The sequence below is a fragment of the Mirounga angustirostris genome, unplaced genomic scaffold (genome assembly GCF_029215605.1).
Source record: "Mirounga angustirostris isolate CCGP_5_RB_7025 unplaced genomic scaffold, mMirAng1.0.hap1 SCAF_7, whole genome shotgun sequence".
NCBI classification, from domain to species: Eukaryota; Metazoa; Chordata; class Mammalia; order Carnivora; family Phocidae; genus Mirounga; species Mirounga angustirostris.
In genome coordinates this window covers 73,967,377-73,990,914 of record NW_026991715.1, presented here as the reverse complement: position 1 = coordinate 73,990,914, position 23,538 = coordinate 73,967,377, and the positions used below count along the sequence as shown (strand labels likewise).

The 23,538-nt window shown below is 39.3% G+C and overlaps 1 protein-coding gene across 3 annotated transcripts in view; it reads left to right on the top strand.

The window, feature by feature from the left end:
* Positions 1-23,538, top strand: part of MCTP1 (multiple C2 and transmembrane domain containing 1) — a 512,471-nt gene that overhangs the window by 148,216 nt on the left and 340,717 nt on the right. The window lies entirely within an intron of this gene.

Below are 23,538 nucleotides of genomic sequence, written 5' to 3'. Positions count from 1 at the left end.
AGGGAAGATACAACCTCCTTACATCCACCCTGGCTACTAAATGACGCATGTCTCTTGCATCTACATTCCACTGGTGAAAACCAGTCATACGGTCTCATTTTGATGCAAGGGTTGCTGGGAAATGTCACTGCCAGGGCAACTGCTTTCCAGAAAAACACACAATGAAAGAGTGGGTAAGTTTTGCTGGGTTTACAGGATCTGTATTATGGCAGAGAGCCCATAAATTTTGTGAGAGGGTAAATTCTGTCTACCCAAAGTTGATCACACCAGATTAAAAAAGATGCTGTGACAAGTTCTGTTGTAATTTGTTTTGAAAAGCTGTGCTTCTTTGGGAAAAAATATTTTACACCCATCAGTTGACTGGTTGTAAAAATTCCTTGAAAGTGATACCTAGGTAATGATGGTAATAAACACTAGTCTACCACACAGAAATTACTGATTTACTTGTTATAGGCATAGTCTGTGAATGGTTCTGTTGGGTGATTTTGTGAATCCAGTAAACCTACCTACTTTTTTCTTTTTTAAATTTTGCATATCCCTTCTAAAAGGAAATGGGAATTTATGCAAAAGTACTTTTGACTTGTTTTGCTTGTCTGCAAACATTTGAGCTGATCAAGTATTGATACAAGGAGATTGTCTTCTGCTAAATGTATTAACCAGCAGCAGAATGTAATGAGTAAGAATTGTTGGGTTCAGAGACACAGAGTAGGTTTATAAGAAATAGTTCCCTCATTAAGGTCAGTAGATTTATCTTCTTCTCTCATTTTCTGCCTCTTTGTGACCATAGGCCAGTCCTTATCATCCTCAACTGTAAAATAAGACTTAAATCTGGTGACCCAGCTCTGACTCTTTCTGTACCTAAAACATTTTTTCAATCTATAGTTTGAAGATTCTGGAATCTAAAGAGGACAGAAGTCTTATTCTAGAGTTCATTTTATAGGTAAAAGCCTCAAGAGTTAAGAGTAAAGAGAATATTGCTAGCATATCAAGTACTTCACTTGGTGAGCAAAAAAGTCCCCAACTTCTGAGAATTTATATTCAGAGAAAAAGATATTTAAAATCTAAATGAATGTACTTTGTAATTATCTCTGAGTTTGGAGGACTTTTTAGAATTTTATTGGGCGCCTCAGCATTGTATTGTTCTTACCTTTCCAATGATATCTTGCTTTGCTTTTGCTTAGAGTGCACTCCTATATTGGGAAATAACAGGTGCCCATTTAGGGCAAACCTAAGCGCTCAAGACTGAATTTGCTGAACATGAATATCCCTGAATTCTGGATGGTCCATGTCAGCGGCCCAGCCCCCTGAAGGAAAAATGACATTGCCCTCAGGGTGTGTGTTGATTAGTTCAGACCTTTGTAAACTTACAAATAATGCTGAATTTGCCCTTATCAGGTAACCCTCATGTACCAGGTTTTGATTAGTTTTACAATGAGAATAATTTTACTTCTATTTAATACTACTTTTTTTGGTGACTTCTTTGAATGACATGTTAAATATTATTTTAATTTTTTTTTTTAATGTACTGTCTGTTACGTAGTAGATACTGAATAATAGGTAGCTACCTATTTTTTTCTACTTATTAATATTTTTCCTGGATTTTTATCCTTTAAAGGCTGTCTTGATTCTGGATTCCTTTCACCCCATGCTATGACCCCTTCACAAAAATTTATTAGCACCCACTATGTAAGGAGGACCTAACTACATGTATCAGTGATATTATGACACATAGGGAAGAGTATCAGATGGTACAATAGGGAAAGATGTCTGGATATGGGTGATTTACCGGTTGTTGGCAAAGCCAGCTTTCCTTTATGACAGATGGAATTAATGTTATGAAATTAAATTGATTTGAGGGCCTTATTGGTCTAAAAATTTTATAAGCTAAGCATTTGAGATTTCATTGTACTATTCCTTCCCCTTGCTTTGCTCTTTTAAAATATATTACTGGCTGGTGTTTGAGCCATAACACATTAAGCTTGTTATTAATCATTAACACCTCGCTGTGAATTATTTTTTGAGGTTGCTCTGTGCCGGTTAATAAGGTGTGTCAAGGCCTGGGACCTGGCAGGAGGGACCGGTGCTGACTTTTAGCAAAGGTTCTCGGTTTCCATCTGGTCCTCCTCGTGGGGTCCAGAGTCTGGGGGGCTGTTCTTACAACTGTACCTGGAACAAAGAATACTTGAAGGGAGTCTGAAAAAATCTTTCATGTAGGGCAGGTCGCATAAGGCTTGGTCTTTTAAAGAAATTGTTACCAGGAGACTGTGGAGAAAGGAAAGTAAAGAGCAATGCAGAGTACAGATTTCCTAACCTTCTTTTTTTTTTTATTTTGTTATGTTAATCACCATACATTACATCATTAGTTTTTGATGTGGTGTTCCATGGTTCATTGTTTGCGTATAACACCCAGTGCTCCATTGAGTATGTGCCCTCTTTAATACCCATCACCAGGCTAACACATCCCCCCACCCCCTCCCCTCTAGAACCTTCAGTTTGTTTCTCAGAGTCCATCGTCTCTCATGGTTGGTCCCCCCTCCAATTTCCCCCCTTCATTCTTACCCTCCTGCTTTTATTTTTTTTTAACATATAATGTATTATTTGTTTCAGAGGTACAGATCTGTGATTCAACAGTCTTACACAATTCACAGTGCTCACCACAGCACATACCCTCCCCAATGTCTATCACCCAGCCACCCCATCCCTCCCACCCTCCACCACTCCAGCAACCCTCAGTTTGTTTCCTGAGATTAAGAATTCCTCCTATCAGTGAGGTCATATGATACATGTCTTTCTCTGACTGACTTATTTCCTAACCTTCTTAATGGCATTGCTTGCTCAGATGGGTTTGGCTGATTCCTTGACCTTGACTTCAGTGTGTCATTGGGAGGTGAACCCCAAAATTCCTGTTTGGCACAACTCTGTCATATTGACTCTGAATGGGGAGACCAAATAGACTGAAAATTGACTGAAGTTTTCCTAGCCCTGTCCCACTTCAAGAAAATTGCTTTTCAAGCTCTGTGTGAGCTCATTCTTCCCTGTTGGCACTTGGACAAAAGGAGAGAAGTACCTTTAGAATTTGGAGAACTTCCAGATTAATGGAGGTGAGAGGTATATGGCACCTGAAGAATGGTTTAACACAACCGAGAGCTTAGGAAAGTGAGAAGCCAAAGCTTTACTTACTTCTCAGCTTTACTTAGGGTTTGCTCTACACGACAGCCTTGAGATTCCTACCAGATTTATTTCTATAAAAGTGAAATGCAAATTCTATTTTATCTTTTTGTTATGACCTACTGAAAACACTTGTAACGAAGTGTTACTTTTATTTATAACTGGTGAGTGAGGCCAAGAGGAGATCTTCAGAAAAGGTCACTTTTTTGACTCCTCTTAGGGTTCTCATCTAGTTTTATGAAAGGTGTTGCTATATTCTCCTGAGGAAATGTGACTCTTCACTTGTTAAAAGTAAATGCTCAGCAGCATTTCAATACCGTGTCCTCCAGAATACCTGTGTTGTCATACAATGCACCAAGGAACACTAAATCTGTTAGAGAAGGTAAATTTCTTTCCTCCTGTATTTTTGGGTTGAAAATGAGTATTAATTAATGGTATCAAAGTACATTATTTTAAATACAAAACTATTAGAATGAACTCCTAACTTACCGTGTAGCCATGTTTCATGTTCTTTCTGGGCTCATTTCTTTTATCCCCATCATTGTTAACACTCACCTAAATTTAGCATGAGTTTATTTTTCTACATTGTGATTTTTGGCACAGTAAGCTTTGGATAAAGTATTTACTATTATGTTCTAGAATACTTTTTTTGATGATATTCTGATTCTCATAGAATAGCTTCTCAAGGATCATTTTTTTCTTTGATTATTAGTCTGTAAAAATATACTGCCAATTTTATGGTTTGTTTGTTTTTAAAAAAAGCTTACCAGTTAGGTGTTATTCCCTTCCTTTGTCCTTCCAAATGACTGTTCTGGTCCAGTGAGGCTGTTCTGGTCAGGACAGAGATCCATGGATCTATGGTTTCAAAACAGCACGTGGCCTGCTAACCTGTAGAGAATCACCAGAAGTTAGATTTACTACCCAGCACAGAACGCTCATGAGATTAGCAACTGTGTTTCATTCATATTTATAGCCTAAGCAGGTAGCCCAGTGCCTGGCCCTCAGTAGGTCCTCAGTCAATGTTTGTTGAATCTAAGTAAATAGAAATACGGGCAAGTAAGTCAAGGTTCTCAGGTTTTCAAGTGATAGAAAAGCCAGCTCAGGGGCGCCTGGGTGGCTCAGTCGGTTAAGCACCTGCCTTCTGCTCAGGTCATGATCTCATGGTCCTGGGATGGAGCTACACATTGTGCTCCTTGCTCAGCGGGGAGCCTGCTTCTCCCTCTCCCTTTGCCCCTCCCCCCATGTCGTTCTCTCTCTCTCTCTCTCTCTCTCTCTCAAATAAATAAATAAAACCTTAAAAAAAAAAGAAAGAAAGAAAGAAAAGAAAAGCCAGCACAAGCCAGCCTATACAAGGCAGAAACTTATTGGTTCAAATGTCCGTGATATCCAGGGATGTACATGGCTTCAGGCTTGGCAGGATCCAAGTGGATCCCTAGTATCATCAGAAACACTCTGCTTTTCCCTTTCTCTTTCTGCTCCAGACTCTACTGTCCTCTCTGTTGGCAGACTCCCTGCATATGGAGGCAAAGGAGATTACCAGCAGCTTCAGACTTACGTTGCCCTGACAGCTCACCTTCTCAGGAAGAGACGTGTTCCTGCAGATATCTTCTGCTTAAGTTGTGGGTCTGATCCTCTGAGTCTCAGTGGTGTGGCTTAGGTGGCTTCCCCATCCCTGAATTGACCACTTTGTGCAGGGGAAATAGTGTATTGTGGCCAGATCTGGGACAGGGACAGCCCACCAGTGGTCATTTCCACCCAAATCATATGTTCTAACAATGGGGAGTGGTGGTTCCCCACAAAGATGCCAGCAAATGAGCACCACCCCAGGTAAATGAGGAATGGTAGCACTTGGCAGCAGATCACAAATTCAAAACATACTAGAAGTCTGAAACAAGATTAACCTTCCTTTGGGTTAAATACTTCTGGTAGACTAGGTGTTTTAGGGACTCAGTAGTAGATGTAAGTAAGCCTCCTAGAGCTTCTGGGTCTCTAAACCTACAACATGTAGTAGGAAAAATGTATTCACTCTCCTTGAAATGGTATATATGAAAAGCTTTATATTTGTCCTGGACATAATGCCCCTTGGTGACCGAATTATTTTTCTCTTAAAAATGAATCATGCTGGAATAGACACCACCTGGCACAAGTTTTGTTTAGCCTAATATCTGTTCCTGCTCCTCCTAATGGTAGGTAGCTTGTAGGAGACAATTCTTGGGTTTTCCTCTTAGCCATGCTACCAGGGTCCATCGTAGTGGCAGAAGCTCCCTGCCTGTCCCATTCTTCCCAAGAGGACTCTCCTGGAGTGTTGAGTAGAGATGCCTTCCTTGCCTCCCAGCCCAAGTCTCTAGGGCACTTGGAAAAAGTTCCTAGTATTCTTTTCAAATGTCCTTTTTTGGGTTACTAATAGTCACATTCAAATTGATACCCATGGATGGGTCCCAGAGTTCCCCAAGACAACAGACAAACGAGGCCCTATAATGGAACCCAAGTTTCACAAGAAAATCCATTTCTGAGTTAACACTACACTAAAATCTCCTCGCAAGGTACTGCTGGAGGTTCATGAGGTGAGGCCAAGTAGAGGCTGAAGCTTGCTAGTCATATCAAACCTCTTGTAACCCTAACAATGTACCTTCCTCTTCCCCGCCTTGGTCCGCAAATACAAGATGGCCTTGCAAGCTGTCTGAGGCCCTGTTACTCCCGAGACATTGCTACCCGGTGACTTTGACCTGTATTATGTTTTTGTGAATGTCTAGAGAAATAATACTAATTAAGAACATTGGAAAGTAAGATTCTGCTCTGGCAGAATATAATAAAAATTTCAGTGAATATTTAAAAAAATCATGTTTTCATTATAGTGAAATATTGAGTAAATTGACTTATCAGTATGCTGCTCTTATTTCATTTTATGAATATTTTTATTTATTGGAGAAGAATAATTGATCTTTAAAGAATTTCATATCAATTATTACTTGAATAAGCACTTGAATAAGCACTCACCAACTGTGATGGAATATATATTTATAACCAAATAATATTGTTTTATTTATATTCTCATCTAAAAATTAACTTTCTATATATTCATATCCAAATTAAAGTAGTAATACATTAGGAAAGTTTTCTTTTAGCAAATTAATTCACATGCTAGGCAAGCACCTTCTATGTTCCACAGAACTTTTCCCATAAAATCGATACAGTGAGTCTTCATATTGGTACTTGAATTCATACATGGGTGCATCAAGACCCATCCGAGGATATGGTTGTCAAATGTGTAGGGCTGGGTATGCCTTCTATGAAATAAGGGATTCTTGCTGTTCCTTGATTATCAGTATTATTATTTTTTGTTTGTTTGTTTCCTAGATTTCTTAGAAGGTTACTTGAGCTTCCACAGTATTTCATCTTAACATTCAGCATGATATTCTTCTTTTATTTCTTTGTGGAAGATCTAATTGAGTACTATCACTTTTATACTATTTCATCATGGTTCAAAACTGCTCACTAAAACAAAATAAAGGGCCGTAGTAGATCAAAGAGAACATATGCCAGAAATACAGCTTTTATCTTTTACTTTCTTAATTCACTTGCAATATTTTGTCTCTTTTTTTGTTATTGTTTTCATTTTTTTAATTTTTTTAATTATCGAGGATACTTGTATATGTCACAGATATATAAATCTATCACAGATATATGTGTACATACACACATATATCTATATATTACATATGTATATCTCAAGTCAAACAAAAATAATAATAGCTAACACATACTACTTCACATGTGTTAGGATATCAGCCTCAGTTTCAATGGTAGTGAGGCATATAATGTGGTGGTGAAGAGCACAGACTCTGGAGCTAGACTGGCTGGGTTCAAATCCTAGTTCTGTAACTTACTAACTGGCCAAGAGCTGCTAAAGAGGCTCTCATTCACTGAGAGTATTCAAGTATGAGGATCACACAGAATATATACAGCATATTGGAATAGATTGTTCCAAGTCTATTTTTTAGGAACCGTTTTTAGTACCACTTGGAGTAGCTTTCAGTGGGGCACATGAATATGTAGAAATAAATGTTTTCATGATAGATCATAGTAAAGAAGCTGAGAGGATTTCAGTCATTGAAAAGAATATTATTTTATATTAATCTCATCGATAGTCCTCCCTATCTAAATGTGCATTTGATGAGAGAGACTTTACAAAAGTAAGAAGGGATCAATAGATGTTGAAGGTGATGGTTTAACTTTCCCAACATAGTCATAAATTTGATAACTGCCGAGAAAGTTTTCTTGTGTTATCAGAAAACCCATAGTATCTCTTCTTTAATGTGTACCTGTTCTTGCCGTGGATTTTGGCAGAGCAACTAAATTGAAGGCAATCAACACAATAAAAGTGCACATTGTGGTATAGGTGAACACAGACTGAACACAAATATAAATCTTGAAAATACAGATCTGTTGGTGAGAGTGCCACATATGAAGGGTCACTGTGTGCCGCCATCTGTGGAGGCTGCTTAAGCCTGGGGACTGGTTGCTCTTGCTGAACCGACCATAGAGCCCGTATAATAATAAAAGTTAATCAAAGTTTTTCATGTTGGATTTTGCTTCTTAAAAGTGTTCACTATGGATTTCTATTTTACCAAACCTTCAAATTTTATGGTATAAATCATAATATGGTTTTTAATGTGTAATCTAACATTGAACAAAATCTCAGACTTATGAAATTGAGAGCCACGGGGTTCAAAGTAATCAGCTTGGATTTTTGCTGAATCGTGTGGTTGGTAATAATATGAGTTTTAGAGAGCTATTGTAAGTTTGGGTCCCATTAACAAAAGGGAAGAGTTGCTAACTTTCTCTTCTGGGACTTGGGAATGAGGTAAATCTAAATATGCACTGTTTGTGATTTAATTCTGTTGGGTCCAGTTTATATAATATTATAAATAATTGCATTATTTATTTGATAATTGGTGCCTAAGGTATTCACATGGGTAATGGCAGGCAGCAGATACAGAAATGGAAATGGTACTCCGACATGATGGAGAGGGTTATAGGAAGGGGGTGGCCTGTAGAGAAACTGGAGATCCCAGGAATCAACAGAGACAGGTCATTTTTCATACTGAAATCTTACCTCCAAAAGCTTTGTCCTGAACATTCCTGACGCTCTGCATCTTCCACAATTAGTTGTCCTGACCCATTATACCATAGAACTTGATTCATTTCCCAGTTACAGCCTAGTATATTGAGTTGTATGTAGCCTATGCTTCCGAGGCTGTCTTACCTACTAGCCTGGAGACCCTCTGAGAGCCAGAACTGGATCTTATTATCTGGATTCGCCTATACTGGAGAAGTAGTGATCTTTTTTTTTAAAGATTTTATTTATTTGACAGAGAGAGACACATCGAGAGAGGAACACAAGCAGGGGGAGTGGGGGAGGGAGAAGCAGGCTTCCCGCGGAGCAGGGAGCCTGATGCGGGGCTGGGATCATGACCAGAGCCGAAGGCAGACGCTTAACGACTGAGCCACCCAGGCGCCCCGAAGTAGTGATCTTTAGAAGGCATCCAAAAATTACTGTTGGGGAAAGCTGAATAAGGGAAATGGTGTCATCTTACTCCCACTTAAATAATATTTTGATTGTTTTCTAAGAAGACTGCTGCTTACATCAAGTCTAAATAAGAGGCAGCATGGCTCCCCATTGCCCGCGGCATGAACTCCAAACTCTGCTCTACAGGTGAGGTTCTTCATGACCCAGCTCCTGCTATTCGCTCTGCCTCATCTATCCAACTAATGTTCCTGGCACATCGTATTTTGGTCAGATTTGGCATTTGTCATCCCCCGTATGTGCCAGACAGTTTCACAACACGTTAAATTTATACTTGCTGTTCCTTCTGCCTGGAAAACCTTTTCTTCGCTTTTATTTTATTAATTTGATTTATTACAGAAGCACAGAACAGAAAGATTCAGGTCAAGACTTTGCTTCTTTTCAAGGTTAACATATATATTTATAGTGTTCAGCGATCACTTTATTTTTCAAAGATTAATTTTGTACTTTGTTGAAATGTATGTAAATCCAAAGAAATATGTGCCTACGGTAACAAGACAACAAATGCAATAATAATAGGCTTGATTAGGTAGCTAGTACGTGCTGGCGCTGGGCATGCACTTTACGTAGGTTATCTTATTTATTGCTCAGAACACCTCCACGTGCCTAGCGCAGCTCAGGTCCTACTTTGCGGATGAGGAAACGAAGACTCCGAGGGGAAGTGAGAGCCGAGGGCCACGCCGCTTGTGGCGGAGCCACACTAAGTTCCTCATCTGCCCCTCCCCTTGCTGCGGTCCCCTTTTCCCGAGCAGTTTACTTTGTAGCCTTCTACACTTTTCTGTCTGTTTGTACAGCACGCACGCACAACGCCACTACTTCGTCTGGTCACTTTGCCATTTTTTTAAACGCTTAGCCAACGTCTCACCTCCTCAAGGAGCTCCCGCTGACCCTGCCCCTCCTCGGGGGTCTGGGCATCTCCCGGGTTTTCCTGAACAGACCGCTAGCATACGTTGCTACAGTATCTTGTGTAAATACCACCTAATCGTTAGTCTCTTCCCCTTGCCCGATGACTCTTTGATGGCAGAGAACACGTCCGTTCTCTCTCTGTCCTCCCACAGGAGGACACTCCTGTGTCCTCAACACTGTCCCACAGTGTTGGCACAACACTGACACACTATGGGCATTACAGTCGATGGGTTATTCAACAACACATGTATCCAACTTTTGATGTGTGCCTTCTAAATGCCTGGTACTGCGGTAAACACTAGGAATGGTAGGGTAGCATGTGGCTTTTACTACCTGATAAACCAGCCCTAAACTTTGTGGCTTAAAACAATAGCCTTTTACTTAGCTCATCATTCTGCAAGTTGGCATTTTGGCTGGGCTGGGCTGGGCTTTTCTTCTGGTGCTGACTTGGCCCAGTCATGCATCTGCAGTTAAGACGTTGGGTCCACCGAGCCTGGCTGGACCAGAATGGCCTCCACTGCTAGTCTTTGGTCTAAGTGGTCCGGTCCTCCAGGCAGCTAGCCTGAGCTTAGTCATGTCAGCGAGTTTGTAAGAGCGTGAGCTTGGAACTAGCAAGGCATGGCTTTTGATGCGTTTTATCATTCGAAGCAAGTTCACAGGCCAGCTTGCATTCAAGGGGTGGGCAGATAAATTCCACCTCGCAGCAGGGGGAGCTGCAAAGTCACATTGTTTCCTATGTGAACACAAGGAGGAGTAAAACATGGTAGCAACTGACCACTTGTGGTGAGAACAAAAGCTAGTCTCTGGCCCAAGAGAGCCTACAATCTAATGGATGAAATGCTGTTATTTACTGTTTTTTTGTAAGGTCACACAGAGCAGCTCTGTTTTCCATCAATCTCCTGAAATTAGAAACCACTGAGGCCATTTCTTTAGTCTTTCAAAGGGGTTCCTCAGACTCTGGCTTTAGTCTGCTCACGGGTACTTCAGGTTTTCATTCTCTCCCTTGACACGTATGGCCAGCAGAAGGCATTTCCCATGGGAAACCTGGAAACTGGGGGAAGAATGGCATCACCTCCCGACACAGCTTCCATCTGACTCTCTAGGTTCTTTCTCTCTGCCAAGTGGACTTCTGCCTCCACCACACCCTGCCCTGGGCACACACACTGCCTGCCACACACAGTCAGGACCAAGCTGGTGAATGGACGGGGTCTTGGTGGGGATAGCGGTGAATCAATCATACCCCTGGTCCTGGCTCAGAATCTGCATTAGATTTGTCATACTGACCACAAAACATAAATACAAGAAAATTATTACTTTGGTTAAGGGAGGAGGCTCTGTATCTGTGATGTGCCTTGCTTTTCACTGGACTGAACCGAAAAGATGTTTTCTCCCTATATATATACTGTTTTATATCTTGACAGGAAAAGCTATCTGTTTTTTAAAAAGACAGTTTTGTTTCACAATATAGAGTCTTTTTTCAAAATATGAATTTATCAAGTGTAGACTTTTTGTTTTAATTTTAATTTTAAAAAATTCTAGTTCAGGTGCCTGGGTGGCACATTTGTTTAAGTGACTGACTCTTGATTTTGGCTCAGGACATGATCTCAGGGTCCTGGGATGGAGCCCCATGTTGGGGGCTGGGAAGGGGGGGCTCCCAGATCAGCAGGGAGTCTGCTTCTCCTTCTCCCTCTGCCCCTCCCCTCCACTTGCACCTGCTCGCTCACTCTCTCTCAAATAAATAAATAAATAAATAAATCTTAAAAAATTTCTAATTCTATCATTCCTTCTGTGTTTTTTGGCATTTATCCTGTTTGGTATTCTCTGAGCTTCCTGGAGCTGTGTTTTAGTGTTTGACATTAACTTGGGGGAAATTCTGTCATTATTGCTCCAAATATATCTTCTCTTCCTTTTTCTCTTCTCATTTTGGTATTCCATTTACACCACACACGGGTTATATTTTTTTGTAGTTGCTCCACAGTTATTGGATATTGTTCTTCTTCTTTTTTTTTTCTTTAGTCTTTCTCTCTTTGCTTTTCAGATTTGGAGGTTTTTATTGACATAGACTCAAGCTCAGAAATTCTTTCCTCAACTGTGTCCAGTCTCCTAATGAGCCCATCACAGGCAGTCTTCATTTGTTCTACAGGTTTTGATCTCTGACAATTCTTTTTATTCTGTTTTAGAATTTCTACCTCATTGCATACATTGCCCATCTGTTCTTTGCATGCTGTTTACCTTTTCCATTAGATCCCTTAGCATAGGAATCGTAATTTTAAATTCCCAGTCTAATAATTCCCACAACTCTGCCAGATTGAGTCTGGTTCTGATTCTCTGTATCTTCAAGCTGTGTTTTCACCTTTTAGTATGCTTTGTAATTTTTTTTGTTGAAACGTAGGCATGATTTATTGAGTGAAAGGAACATCAGTAAATGAGACTTCAGTGATGTGGTAGTGAGCTGTGAAGGACTGGGAAGCATTCTACAGTGCCATGATTCAGTTTCAATCTCTTTTTTTTTAAAGATTTTATTATTTATTTATTTGAGATAGAGGGGGTTATGAGCAGGGGTGAGGGACAGAGGGAGAGGGAGAACTAGGCTCCCCGCTGAGCAGAGAGTCCAATGCGGGGCTTGATCCCAGGACCCTGAGATCATGACCTGAGCCGAAGACAGATGCTTAACCGATGGAGCCACCCAGGTGCCCCGCAGTTTCAATCTTCTAATTAGTCTGTGCCCCTAGACTTTGGACTCCTCAAGTGCTTTTCAGTCCTCCTCTAGCCCCTGAGATGGACAGGATGGCTAGAGTGGTCTGGAGCTGGGTATTTCCCTTTCTCCAGGTTGCCTAGGCTCTGGTTAACTAGTTGCCCCTGAGGGCAGGCCTCATTAAGAAGAACAGTGTGCTCTGACGTATTTCAAAATGGTTCCTTTTCCCTTCCCCCTGCTGGAAGCACGTGGGGATTTTTCTTTAATATTCACTGTAAAAAAATACTGGAGGTAAAACTCACAAAACCGTGTGGCCCCCCTATGACTAGACACCCTTGAAATTTTTTAATTCTAAAATTAGTTCACACTGAGCCTCTATTAATTCATCAATTCCAGCTTAGGTGTTCCTATCCTTACAGACGTTCCCACAGAGGTTTCTGCTCATGGGGTTTGCTCTAATAGGTTGTGATTTTCTTTATTTGTCTGTCCATCTCTCTAGTTTTTGAGTCAGTGTTTGGCCCTGTGACCTCACTTCTCTGCCAGATAAGAAGAACTGTTGATTTTTCAGTTTGTTCAGCTTTTTACTTGGAAGGGCATGACTTCCAAGCTCCTTACATGCCAAACCAGAAACCAGAAGTCCCCCATCTGTGTTAATTAGCTGAAAGTCTTTGGCAAAGGAGAGCTTTCTCTTACCTCCTTTCTCTTTCTTAAACACCACTATGGACTCATCTTTTGGGGGAAATTCTTTTCAGCCTGTTCAAGCTGGATCTTTTATTCTTATGGCATGATCTTTCACCACTGAGGCATTGTTGTTTTCTGGCATAAAATGTCCCAAATTATCTTGTCCTTTCCCTGCTTCATACCTGGAGTCAGTCACTCATTTAGGAATCCCTGGTTCCTTTTAGTGGAAATATTTAGAATAAATGTTTGCCCTATGTGGCCATTTGGTCTATTTAATAAACCATTAGTTTGTTTCTATATGTTTTGAATTTTAGTTCTTGCTCTTTTTCATTTCTTGGTAGGTTTTGTTTTGCTTTCACCCCTAATGGATTGATTTGATGTTTTAAATTTATTTATTTATTTATTTTTAAAAGATTTTATTTATTTATTTGAGAGGGAGAGAGAGAGAGTGCGTGCGTGTGTGAGAGAGCACGAGCAGTGGGGAGGGGCAGAGGGAGAGGGAGAAGCAGACTCCCTACAGAGCAGGGAGCCCTGACTGCCAGAGTTGATCCCAGAATCCTGGGGTCATGACCTGAGCCAAAGGGATGCTTCATCTATGGAGCCACCCAGGCGCCCGGTGTTTTAAATTTATTTGATGATTTTATTGATGGGATATGTAGTGATAAAATGACCACATCACTTGTGCTAGGTGCCATGACCTGTTGAGTAAATTGGAGGTGAAATTCCTGTGAGACAGAGCACTCAAAAGTGGAAGTGCTAGGAAAGATGCAGTTATTTAATGAAAGCAGACAATCACATCCCTAAGACCCAAACCCATGAAAACCCATTTCATAAATGATTGACTTAGTTTCAAATAGGTTGAAAAAGTAAGGACAAAAAGTAAATATTGGGATAGCATTATAGTCACAAAAAATCATGAAGGAAAATAGTAATAAATCTGCGTAAAAATAAAACACTTCTTGTATAAGAAAACACCAAAAACAAAATGGAAAGGTAAATGACAAATCAAAATTGCATGCAGACCGAGGGTTATTATTCTTAATATAAAAAGAAGTATGTTTTTTATTTTTATTTTTTTTTAAACTTTATTTAAATTCCAGTTAGTTAACATACAGTGCAATGTTGATTTCAGGAGTAGAATTCAGTGATGTATCACTTACCTATAACACCCTGTGCTCATCCTATGAAGTGCCCCCTTATTGCCCATCCCCCACCTAGCCCACCCCCCACCCACTTCCCTCCATCACCCCTCAGTTTGTTCTCTATCTTTAAGAGTCTCTTTTTTTTAAAAAAAAGATTTTATTTATTTTATTTGAGAGAGAGAGAGCAACAGGAGGGGCAGAGGAAGAGGGAGAGGGAGTATCTCAAGCAGACTCCACAATGAGCATGGAGCCCATCACAGGACTGGATCTCATGACCCTGAGATCATGACCTGAGCAGAAACCAACATTCAGATGCTTAACCAACTGAGCCACCCAGGTGCCCCCTTTTAAGAGTCTCTTATGGTTTATTTCCCTCTCTCTTTTTTCTCTTTTTTTCCCTCCCTCCCATATGTTCCTCTGTTTTGTTTTTAAATTCCACATATGAGTGAAATCATAGGTCTTTCTCTGACTGGCTTATTTTGCTTGCATAATACAATTTAGGTCCAACCACATCGTTGCAAATGGCAAGCTTTCATTTGTTTTGATAGCTGAATAATATTCCATTGTGTATGCATACCATATCTAAGAGAAGTGGGTTTTTAAATTAATGGGGAAAACCACAGATACACACATTTAAAAAAAGGCACAGGAGCCAAGTCAGCCATAACAAAAGAAGAAATAAAAGTGGCCAATGGGTATAAATATTGTTCAGTGTCAGGATCTGGGTTATGTTTTTGATTAGGAACAAACTTACTTTTATTTATAATAAATAACATTACACTATTTTAAAAAAAAGTAAACCTAGCATTGACCTCAAAAATAGGACCCTAAATAAACAATGAAATCAGAAATTATTTAGTTGGATAAAGAAAAATATGTTAGAAATCTCAAATACCAATTACTATAATTTAAAGCTAATTGTGTTTCTGAGCTTTTGATTAGCTAATCAAAAATGGGAACAGTTTTGACAATGTATTCTTACTATGTGATAAAAGCACTTTTATATATATGAAATTTCACTACTCAGTAAATAGAACCAATTTACGAATTGCTTAGACCAAAAGCCTAGGAATCATCTTTGATCCCCTTTTTCTAATCCCTTTCTTTTCTTTATACTCTATTCTATTAGCAATTTATATCCCCTTTACCCAAAACACATCCTGAATCTTATTACACCTTCATCCAAGCCACCTGGATTCTGCAACAACCTCCTGACAGGTATACCCATGTTTACCCTTTTGTCTCCTTGATCTAACCTGCACATAGCAGTAGGAGAGTTCTTTCTAAAAGAGATCATGTGACTCCCATGATGGAAATCACACCAAAATGAAGTCCACATTCCTTTCCATTGCTTCCAAGACCCTACAGGATGAGGCCCCCCACAGCTCTCCAATATTCTCTCCCTCAACTCTGCCCCTCTTTCACTATACTCTAGCCTTCTGTCTCTCCCACACCAGAAGATCGTTTCTATCCCAGGGACTTTGGTTGTGCCAGTCCCTGTTCCCAAAACAATCTTCCCCTGGATCTTGCCACACTTGCTTCCTGATCATCATAACACACAAGTGTTACCTTGTCAAAGTGACCAACCCTTTCCTGCTAGCTTAAGCTCTTCCCTCTTCCTACCTGTCATTTACTCACTATCACATTAGCCTAATTTATTTTCCTTATATTATATTTTAGTGTTTAATATTATTTATTTGTTTATAGGGTTATTTTCTGTCTTTTCTCATTTAGAAGGATGGAAATTCTGTGTCTTTATTCCAAGACAAGGGCCTCGCGCAAAGTAGGTGCTCAAAAAATACTTATTAAGGACATAAGTTAAGAACATATGTTAACATCAATTATTTGTAAGAGTTGGTATTATAGACAGTTTTTTAAATCTATACTTTTTAGAATTTTCCTAATATGTAAAAATAAACATTGATTATCACTATAATCAGAGAGAAACCTTTAAAATAATGATTCACCATCATAGAAGACCCTAAGTCCTACCACATATGTGTGTTTGAACAATTATAATGCATAATGCATTTGAACACCATGAAAAAGCAAAACCATGATGGAATTATGCAAAACTACATACCAGGGGCTCCTATTAGAGCTATTTAGAACAATATTGTATGTAATATATATTTTAGAATGATACTAATATTCATTGATGGGTTGGGAAGTTTTCTGAAGATTCAACTAATTCTTTTTCTGCCCCATTCAGTAGTCATGAAAAGACTTTACAATTAAAATCTTGCCCTTGATAAGAAAAGAAATTTCAGGACTTTTATGGTATTTAGTTTTTGTTCCTGAAGTTTTGCTTCCATTTATCTCCTCTAACTCTGTAAGACACTAAAAGCTTTTGTGCTTCAGCATACTGCAAGAATTAAAGCTTCTTCCATTTATGGAAACTCTTTTAAGCAGACCCATTTTCTCAAGCAGATTTTGAGACAATTCTTTGCTTTTCCCTTTTTTGCTTTTTTTTTTTTCTTGCTTCACATGTGTTCTCTATCTTCCTTTTCCTCGCTACTCTTAAGGCTCTCAGCAAAGCAGAAGCTGAGTGGCCTATAATCACCGCTCTTAGAAGTTTCCAACAGAAGCTATATTGGTTGTAAGAGGTTTATTCCTTTTGTAAATGTATAAATGTATCAAACTGAACATGCACTTAAGAATTTCATTTATGCCTGCCAGAGGATGAAAAGTTCTTTGGTGTTTTGCCTACCAATTCTTATGCGGTCATTAATACCCTCTTAAAGAAGCTGCTGAAATACTTCAAACTGTTGCTGTTGTTGTTGTTGTTCCCTATTGGACATTTCTCTTAGAAAATCACAATCTCCACAGTGGAAATACTGGATAGTTCTTGTGTGGCCCAGATGGACCACTGAGTGTTCTACATTTGTTTTGCGGAATATGTGGCCCTTTTGAAGGAGTCTTTGCCCACAATATCAGTGTGTGATAAATACCACTTTTCTTCACTATCTTTAAAGCAGCCTAGTTCTAACTCTCAGTCCCCATTCAAAAGTGTCTGGGGTCCCACTTTCACAGATGTGACCTGCCAACCTTCCTCTTGGAAACCCACAGAAGTCTCTTCACTGTTTCCTGTGCCTCCTTTTATTTCAAATGCACTGTCACCTCCCCAAGTCATATATCAATTAATTTCTTCAATAAATGTAAATGAAGAGAAAGTCGTTGACTTCAGGCTGCTTCTGCATTTACTTTTGTCCAAATCCAGCATAATTTACAAAGAGCAGGGGCTACTACTCAATTTCTAATCAGTTGTCTTGACACAAACAGAAGAGACAGGCTAAAAGAGGGTAGCCTGGAACTAGGGATCCTGCAGTCAACTTAAAAATGAGAATTTGGGACACCTTCTTTTCCCAAGGGTAGCACTATAAAGTTGACTGTGGTTTGAACCTAATTATTTTCACAATTCCCTGAGATCTCACTATTCTACAAATAAACCAATTCCTATTCACTTTGGGCCTTGCTGCTCAGTCCCCTGCTCTGTGATCTTTTCCCCTAACTTTGCTGTTGTTTTTCTTTGCTGTTTCAAGGTTTGGAAGATGTCATTAAGACAAACAAAATACAAAAAAAAAAAAAAAAATCCTCTGTATGCCAAGCACCTTAAACTCCTTGGAGGAAGTGGGCTTTATAAAAATTTAACATGAACAATAAAAAACAGTTTGCCTTAGGAAGAAGTAATCACTAAGAAAGAAGCAAAAAGAAAAAGAAAAAAGTACAAATACCAAGAATTTGTTACAGAGGGAATTTGGGAGTAGTTGCGTACTAACAGATGGAATAAAGGAATATTCAGAAGAAAGTATATAGTATTTTATGTTAACAGAAAATTTGGAAATTCTCAGAAATGGTAAGAATAAATATTATACTTGGGATCCTAAGAGCAGCTTATAATTTTGTACTTTTATGTGATAAAGCGAAACTGTTTTTGGACTTAGCAAATCAGATTATTAAGGTTTAGGCAAAACAGTCCATCTTCTGCTTATAAAGAAATATGTGTCAATTTTTCACACCATATTTTCTTTGTCATAAGATGTTTTCATCAAGGATGTCTCTCGATTTATAAGTACATACTATTTTAACATTTGAAAGTGAATTCTTTAAATTTTTTCCCCTTATGCTCATTAAAGGGAAATCAGCAGTATTGTTAATTTGGTAATTCAGTTTCACAAAATTTATATGTTACAAGTCAAGACTCCAGTTTAGATCCTATTTAAGTTACAGGAACAAAACATTTTGATAATTGATTTATTCAGTAAATGTTTTGTGTGTGTTTGTGTTTTAAGTATTTTTATTTATTTATTTTTGAGAGAGAGGGAGGGAGAATGAGAACTAGCGGGGGGCTGAGGGAAGGGGCAAAGAGAGAAACAGGCTCCCCGATAAGCAGGGAGAGCCCCATGCAGGACTTGATCCCAGGACTCTGGGATCATGACCTGAGCCGAAGGCAGACACTTAACCGACTGAGCCACCCAGGCACCCTATTCAGTAAATGTTTAATGCTACTATAAAGTTAAGCAATCATTCATGACCTCGGAGTAATTACAGTTTAGTGGCAGAGATCCTAATGGCAAAAATAAAAATAAAAATAAAGGTGGGGGGGATTCTAGGACATAACTTGATCAGTTTTATCTTCTAGAACATTCATGGGCAATGAGGAGAAATAGAAGGCAGCATGCAAGGAAAGCAGTAAGAAGGTACTTCAGTTATATATTGCTGCAGAACAGACCGATCCAAGGTTAGTGGCTTAAGACAGCATCAGTCATTTATATTGTTTATCAGTATGCAATTTGGGCAGGACTTGGCAAGATCAAATTGTTTCTGCTCCCTGCAACATCACTCAGTTGGGGCCTAGAAGGTCCACTTTTCAAGATGGTTTATTCAAAGCTGGTGCTGCCCATTGGCAAGGAGCTTAACTAGGGGTATAGGCCTAGTTTTTCTCCATGTGAGCCTCTCCATGGGCTGCTTGGGCTTTCTTTTTTTTTTTTTTTTAATTTATTTATTAGAGAGAGAGAGAGTGAGAAAGAGAGCGCAAGAGGGGGAAGGGTTAGAGGGAGAAGCAGACTCCCCGCCGAGCCGGGAGCCCGATGTGGGACTCGATCCCGGGACTCCGGGATCATGACCTGAGCCGAAGGCAGTCACTTAACCAACTGAGCCACCCAGGCGCCCCTGCTTGGGCTTTCTTATGGTATGGTGGCTGGATTCTAAGAGCAAGCCCTCCAGGGACCCAGCAGGATTGTGAGCCAGGTTTTATGGCCTATCTCCAGAAGTCCCATAACATCATTTCTGCTATAGTCATAATTCTGTTCAAGGAGAAGGAACCTCCCATCATCTCTTGATGAAAGGAATGTCAGTCGCATTGCAAGAATAGCATGTGGAATAGGAAAGATTTTTTTCCCCTAGTTTTATTGAGGTATAATTGACAAATAGAAATTATATATATTCATGGTGTACAATATGGTACTTTGATACAGGTATACATTGTGAAATGATTACCACAACCAACCTAATTAACATATCTGTCACCTCACCGTTACCACTTTTTGTGTGTGGGGAGAACATTTAGGATATACTCTCTTAGCAGATTCCAGGTATACAACATAGTATTAACTATAGTCACCATGCTATACATTAGATCCCCAGAACTTATTCACCCTGCATAACTGAGACTGTATCCTTTAACCACCATCTCCCCCGCTCCCCACAAAACCCAACTTTCAGTGACAAGACACACATAGGTAAACTGCTGTTGACTCACCCATTTAAAATGGTGGGAGCGGGGAGCAGGAGGCATAAAGTAATCACTGGCCCACTGCAATCAAGAGATCCATCCAGGGCACCTGGGTGGCTCAGTTGGTTAAGCAACTGCCTTCGGCTCAGGTCATGATCCTGGAGTCCCGGGATCGAGTCCCGCATCGGGCTCCCTGCTCGGCAGGGAGTCTGCTTCGTCCTCTGACCCTATCCCCTCTCATGTGTTCTCTCTCTCTCAAATAAATAAATAAAATCTTTTAAAAAAAAGAGAGAGAGATCCATCCAGGCTCATGCTGCCAGTTTCTTCATTAGGGTGTAGTCCTGCTCCTGGGAATTGTCCTTTCTGGCTCTTGCTTTCACCTTATAGGTTCTTGGCTCTGCCCTCTGAGTCAGTCTTTATACTCCACTAAGGACAAAAAAAAGCTTTATTTGCAACCAAATAGCCTCCTCTCTCGGCCTGTGTACTGTCTGTAGTGCTGGGGGTTCAAAGTCCACTTTTCACTCTGTACTGTGTCCAGTTTTTTAATCCAATTTGGTGGTTCCTACTCCAGAACAATTCTCTTAAAAACTTGTGGGTTTCCTATGAGTCCACAAATGCAAGTATACTTTTTCTCTACTTTAGAATCCCTATGAGATCCCTCAAGGTGACATTCTTATGATTCATAGAAGCCCAGTTGTTTAATGGAGAGGATTTGTAAAGCATACTCTTAAGATGCTTAGAGGGCCTTTGTGTATCTAAAAAGTTCTAGGAGCCACTGCCTTAGATTCTTCTGAACTCCTAACGAAGGATTTTATAATTCAGCTCTGGATTATTATTTGCCCTAAAGCCATTTCTCAAGTTGAGAATTGTTTACTCAATTGTTTACTTATTTAAGGAAGGAGGCACTAAAGAAAGGAGGTTTGTGGTGGGAAAGGAGCAAAGGAACAGGAAGCATGGGGTAAGGTGGCAGTGATAAATATAATTTCAAAGAAGCCCAGTTTGAGGGGGGCTGTGTTGAGAATTTTATAAGACGTAAGACTAGGGAGGCATATTGCTAGGGGAGTTAACTGTGTTTGCTTATCGGATTATATAAATTGTATTAAGCAAAGAAGGTTGGATTGTTTGGGAGAATAGATAGCTGAAAGAAAGAAAAGATTATAGGTATTTTTCCTTTTTGTTCAGTGCCATTTTATGAACTGGTTAAGTAGCATGTTCTGTCCTCCTCCAAGATGATGGTCCCTGGAAAGAGTTTATGAACTAAATCAAACAGCAGAGACTTGTAGGGGAAAAAAACAGATCCAGGACTTAAAGAGACTACTAAATTCAGGATGGAGCTAACTTTTTAGACCCTGGCTCAGAAGGCCTAAATTGGATTGTTTAATTGGTATAGGAACCAATGAAAGTCTTTTCTCATTATTTAAATAGAAAAGTTCCCCTCACATTTACAGTATGAGTCAGAGGGTGTTATTTTTACCAAATCAATTCCTAAGTATTATTCTTAATAAAAGTCTATAATTTATGGATCTGAAAGTTCCATTTTAAGTTGAATGGAAAGCTTAGTTTAAAGTAGGAGGTATCTAGAAATAACAAGTGTTGGCGAGGATGTGGAGAAAAGGGAGCCCTCACACATTGTTGGTGGGAAAGTAAATTGGTGTAACTACTATAAAAAATAGTATGGAAGTTCCTCAAAAACTTAAAAATGAAAATATCATATGATCTAGTAATTTGACTTCTGGGTATTTACCTGAAGAAAACAGAAACACTAATTCAAAAAGATTTATACACTCCTATGTTTATTGCAGCATTATTTACAATAGCCAAGATATGGAAGCAACCTAAGTGTCCATTGATAGATGAATGGATAAAGGGGATGTGGTGTGTGTGTGTGTGTGTGTATTTATATATAACGAAGTATTACTCAACCATAAAAAGACTGAAATCTTGCCATTTGTGACAATATAGACTAAAGGTATTATGCTAAGTGAAGTAAGTCAGACAGAGACAACTACTATATAATTTTACTTATATGTGGAATCTAAAAAACAAACAAATAAGCAAACACACAATAATAACAAAAAATGTGGAAACAGACTCATAAATATAGAGAATAAACTGGTGGTTACCAGAGGGGGGGCGTGGGGGATGGACAAAGTAGGCAAAAGGGATTGAGAGGTACAGATTTCTAGTTATAAAATAAATAGGTCATGAAGATGAAAAGTACAGAGTGGGGAATATAGTCAATAATATTGTAGTAACATTGTATAGTGGCAGTAACATTATGATGGTGAGTACTGAGTGATACAGTTATCAAATTACTGTGTGTGTTGTACACCTGAAATCAATATTGAAACCAATATATTATATTATACCTTGTCTTCCTTTCTTTCTTTCTTTCTTTCTTTCTTTCTTTCTTTCTTTCTTTCTTTCTTTCTTTCTTTCTTATCAGAATGAGAGAGAGAGAGAGAAAGAGAGCACAAGGAGGGGGAGCAGCAGGCAGAGGGAGAAGCAGGCTCCTCACTGAACAAGGGACCTGAGCCCAAAGCAGACTCTTAACCGACTAAGCCACCCAGGCGTCCCAATAAATACCTTGTCTTAGAACACTTTTAAAATATTGTATTGTTTGTCAAACTGTAGCCTAGATTCTATATTTAATTTATTTATTAAACAATGTTCATTATTATTATTTTAAAGATTTTATTTATCTGACAGACAGAGACACAGCGAGAGCAGGAACACAAGCAGGGGGAGAGGGAGAGGGAGAACAGGCTTCCCGCAGAGCAGGGGGCCTGATGCGGGGCTCCACCCCAGGGCCCGGGGATCATGACCTGAGCCGAAGGCAGACGCTTAACGACTGAGCCACTCAGGCACCCTGGACAATGTTTATTAAATTCTACTATGTATTCATCACCATGCCAGAGATAGGAGATAAAATATTGACTATGAGGTCTCTGCCCTCAGGTTTCTTATAATATTGTTAGGGACCACAGACTATAAAAAAAGTAAACGAATGAATAAAGGAGAAAATCCCAGGCTGTGGTGAACTATGAGGGAAATAAAAAGCATCAGGAAATGGAAAGTAATTAGGGAAGGTTATCTCAGCTAAGGTGGTAAGGAAAGACCTCTCTGAAGAGAGAATGTTTGCACCGCAAGTTGAGGATGAAGAGTGAACCCCAAACTCTAGACCTATGCTGCCAGCTACAGTAGCCACTAGCCACATGTGGCTATTGAGCATCGATGGTCCTCAGTTTGAATTAAAATGTGCTATAAATGTAAAAGGCACGTTGGATCTCTAAGATCAGTTCAAAAATTGTAAAGTAATAATTTTTACGTTGATTATGTGATGAAATTGTAATATTGCAGATGCGTTGGGGTAAGCAATATTAAAATTAATTTTATGTATTTCTCTTTACTTTTTTAACATGACCACTGAGAGTTTAAAATGACATATGTGGCTTATCTTACGTGTCTATTGCACAGTCCTACCCTATGTGGTTTCAATTTGCTGTAAATGACATGTGCTTTTTCATCTTTTTGTCCTTGATCATGCCAATGGCAATTGAATTTATGTAGTAGATTTTTCTTCGAGGATCTAAATCTATAATATTCATTGACTAAAGTGTATAAA